Source organism: Herpailurus yagouaroundi, unplaced genomic scaffold (assembly GCF_014898765.1).
Source record: "Herpailurus yagouaroundi ecotype Mexico unplaced genomic scaffold, PumYag 159, whole genome shotgun sequence".
NCBI lineage: Eukaryota > Metazoa > Chordata > Mammalia > Carnivora > Felidae > Herpailurus > Herpailurus yagouaroundi.
This window is the reverse complement of record NW_024412400.1, coordinates 73165373-73170236: the sequence shown is the minus strand read 5'-3', so window position 1 is coordinate 73170236 and position 4864 is coordinate 73165373.

Here is a 4864-nt window from a genome sequence, read left to right as displayed (position 1 = left end):
CACCACTAGTAAACATTAACATAGTAAAGAAGAAAAATAACATCTCAGTTTTATTATAAAAATAGTTTTGGCCTAGCAGACTCCCTGTAAGTGTCTTGGAGCCCTCAGGAGGATGCAGATTGCATTTAGAAAACCACTGGACTAGAGTGACTTTTCCCCTTCTCCATTTGTCAGAAGAACAGGCCAGCTTTTCCTTGCTCCATTTCTGGTTAAGTTGCTTCATCAGAAGTAAGGAATTGTTGACAATGAGGCTCACTTATTAGAAGCAGAGACCCACTCCTTAATGACTAGATTGCCCTGTCTTGCTGACTGAAACAGAGTTATTAAAAGTAAGAACTTGAACTAATACAGTCAGTAACTGGTAAGCAGTATGCAATCTCTTCTCACTCTCCTTGCCTTTTTTCCCAAGGTGGGATAATAATATACAGAATTTAAAGAAATTCTTGTATGGGAAAAAGGCCAGGATTTGCATTTAGCTGGAGACCAAAGCCCATGTACTTGGCTACCACTTTATACTGACTCAAGTGCCGCTCTGAAAGTCAGTGATTCCAGAAAACAAATCTATTCCAGGAGTGGCAGGCGAGGCTGCTGGTAGTAGAGATAGGCCCCATAGACAACCTTGAAAGTGTTTAGGACTAACACATATGGAAAGGATTTGGGTAAACTGGAAGGATTTTAGCAAATGCAACAGATAAAAAGTTTTTTTCAACGTTTTTTTTTTTTTTAATTTTTATTTATTTTTGGGACAGAGAGAGACAGAGCATGAACGGGGGAGGGGCAGAGAGAGAGGGAGACACAGAATCGGAAACAGGCTCCAGGCTCCGAGCCATCAGCCCAGAGCCTGACGCGGGCTCGAACTCACGGACCGCGAGATCATGACCTGGCTGAAGTCGGACGCTTAACCGACTGCGCCACCCAGGCGCCCCCAGATAAAAAGTTTTTAATCACACAGAATGAGGCAACAGGACATGGTGGCTTAAAGAACAAGCTTTGAATATAAACTGTTCACAGCTCAGAACTACCATTATCCAGCTTTGTGATTTTGGGCAGGTTACGTAGCCTCTCTGTGCTTCAGTGTACTCATTCATAAGATGAAATGATTAGATATGATGATGATAATAATGCTCCCTGTTGAGGCTTCGGTTAGTAATGGTCTGGTAGGCAGTAGAGCATGTGGTAAGCAGTAATGAACCTCGGCCATTTAAATTATTCATAGGGCTGGGCACATGATAACCATGCAGTATAAATTGGCTATTATCATTTAACAAGCTGCCTCTTGCTTCTCATTACTGGTACAAACACAAGATTCGTTTGTTATTTATTTATTCGTTTGTTTGTTCCACACTGATTTACTGATCACTTACTATGTAACTGTCCCTGTGCTAGGTGATGAGCCTGCTTTGGTCCTATAGTTGCCAGCTCCAATATTATCTATTATTTCTTTTCCTCTTATCATAGAGAAGTAGTATGTTAGCTTTTCATAGGCTTGCTTAGATTGTGCAGTTCATGTCAATTACCAGATAATTTTCCTCTGTTTTTTTGTTTTGTTTTGTTTTGTTTTTGTACAGATGAGAGCCAGCTTGTTAATAATTTCATTTTGATCCTTAGGCCAACATTTAAAACCAAACAAACATAGATTGGAAAGTAAGCATCTCCCATTTTCTAATTTTTTTTTCAACGTTTATTTATTTTTGGGACAGAGAGAGACAGAGCATGAACGGGGGAGGGGCAGAGAGAGAGGGAGACACAGAATCAGAAACAGGCTCCAGGCTCCGAGCCATCAGTCCAGAGCCCGACGCGGGGCTCGAACTCCCAGACCGCGAGATCGTGACCTGGCTCAAGTCGGACGCTTAACCGACTGCGCCACCCAGGCGCCCCTCCCATTTTCTAACATTGTTATTAAGATTTTAAACATTCAAGCCTTGGGGAGTCTGGGTGGCTCAGTCAAGTGCCCGACTTTGGCTCAGGTCATGATCTCACAGTTTGTGGGCTTGATCCCCGTGCAGGGCTCTGTGCTGATAGCTTGGAGGCTGCTTCAGATTCTGTCTACCTCTCTCTCTGCCCCTCCCACACTTCTGCTCTCTCTGTCTCTAAAATAAAATAAGCATAAAAAAAGTTTTTTTTTTTTAATTCAAGCCAAAAAATGTTTTATTTGGTTTGGTTTCTTTTATCGGCATAAAAACATAAGATAGTATGACATGGATGAGACATTGATGATTACATACAGATTATCTGAGAGGAAGAGCTCTAACATTTTCCATCACCTGTAACATACTCAGCAGCTCCTGAAAATACCTTAACTGAGTATATTCAGGTGAAAATGGAGTCCTTCACTATTACCCATATCACAAATAAATTTCCTTAAAATGTAAAGATTCTCCCTAAGAAACCAAGAACATAAATGCTAACAATTTATTCACTGAAACCAAAAGTAAGATTTGAAAATTTAAAGAAGATAATTTTTGAACAGTAGGAAAAGCTAATCATTTTTATTTAATAGCTTTTAAAAGCTTCATTCTTCCTCGAAATTTAAATTGTTCCTAATCTTAGCAAACACTAAAAATGTATAAAAATCATAATACAGGTGTACAGGAAATGTGTTTTTAAAATTTCATGTTTGACAGATTTGAAAATTGAATCATATTTTAAATGTATTAGGAAAAATCTCCATATAAAAGAATCATTAAGATGAACCTGTTCAGTAAGAATTTCTACTGTTAGCCGCAGAAAAATCCTCTCTACAATTATATTTTGAGTGTCTAGATTTGTGTATTCCATGTATTTTGAGGTAAAATATGCTATAGTAGAGGCTATTACACTTACATGTATAATAGTAGAAGCTATTATTTATTATCAAGTTAGAATCACACCATGTCTCAGTCACTCTTTTGAAAAGTATCCTGACGGAAATAAACTGTAACGTGAGTCATGAACTGAGCTTGCCACCAGTGATGGAATTAATTTCAGCATGCATTCTCCTTGACCTCTTGGCACTGTTCAACACTGTTGGCCACTCCCTTTCTTGAATGTGTTCTTGTTTTGTCTCATATTGACACACCTTTCAAATATTTTTCTCTCTGACCTTTTTGGTTGCTTTTTCATTTTCTGGTTTCTTCTTTTCTACTTCTGGGTATCAGAGCTCTTTAGGTCACAGTCCTGGGGGATTCTGTTTTTCAGAGTCCATACTTCAAGGATCCAAATTCTGGTCACAAAGCTTAAACTTACTATAGGTAAGAATTATGTGCCTATGTTTCTTAATACATAAAAAGGAAATAATAGTAATATCTACTTCATGGGATCATTGTGAGGATTAAATACTTATATTAATTAAATATTAATTAAAGTATTAAATATATATTTATATCTATCTATCTATCTACCTATCTATCTATCTATCTATCTATTTGGGCTTCATGCCCAATACAGAGCCCAATTTGAAGCCCAACATGGAGCTTGAACTCACAACTCTGAGACCAAGACCTGAACTGAGATCAAGAGTCAGACGGTTAACCATCTGAGCCATCCAGGTGCCCCAGGATTAAGTATATTTTAAAAACATTTAAAGAATTTAGAATAGTGTCTGATATGTAATAGGCACTCAGTATGCTTTGTTTTTATTCTGCAATATATTCTCTTCCTAAGTAATTGTATCAATTTCCACCCATATGCTGATAATGCTAAATTTAGATCTCTAGTCCAGATGTCTCTTCTGAGGTTCAAATTTTATATTTATCTGACTACTCAGTATCTTCTCTTACATGGCTCTCAGATACTTCAAACCATGTTCAGAACTGAAAATTAAATTATTAACTTCCCTTCTTCTAAATCCCTTCCCCACCCCAAATTTGGTCCTCCTTAAGACATTACAGTATCAGCAAATGGCATCTTAACCACCTCCCAGTTCAAACAAAAACTGGATAGTTAAATTTTTAAACATTTTAACTTTTTAACATGGAAAATTTAACCTACAAAAATAGAGACAATACCTGACTTCAGCATTTGGCATGCCACTCTTGTTTTATTTATACTCCTACCAGTCTACCACATCCCAAACTGGATTAATTTGGAATGAATCCTGAACACTATACTATTTTGCACACAAGTATTTTCATATATGTCTCTAAAAAGATAAGGATTCTTTAAAAAAAACTTTATCAAAATATCATAGATTGACTCATAATTATTATTTTTTAAATTTTATAATTTTTTTCAAGTTTATTTATTTATTTTGAGAGAAACAGAGAATGTGAGAGGGGAAGGGGAGACAGAAAATCCCAAGCAGGCTCTGCACAGCACAGAATCCAATGTGGGGTTCAAACTCATAAGCCACGAGACCACGACCTGAGCCGAAACCAAGGCTCACCTAACTGAGCCACGCAGGCGCCCCTTATAATTATTTTTTTAATGTTGATTTAAATCAGAATCCAAATAAAGTCCACATATAGGAATTATTGATGTGTCTCTCACATTTATTTTAGCCCCTATTATTCCTCCCTCTCCCCGCCCTTGTCCCAGAAATAGATTTGATGAAGAAACAGCCATTACCTTGTAGTTTCCCTTTGTCCTCTGTATTTTTTGTAATGTTCATCATGATAAGTGCACTCCTAACCCCCTTCACCTATTTCACCCATCCTCCTCACCCACCTCCCCTCTAGTAACCATCTGTTTATTTTCTATAATTAAGAGTCTGTTTTTGGTTTTGGTTTTGGTTTGTCTCTCTCTCTTTTTTTTCCTTTGTTCATTTGTTTTGTTTCTAAAATTCCACATGAGTGAAATCACATGGTATTTGTCTTTCTCTGACTGAATTATTTTGCTTAGTATTATACTCTCTAGCTCCATCCCTGTTTTTTGCAAATGTCAAGAT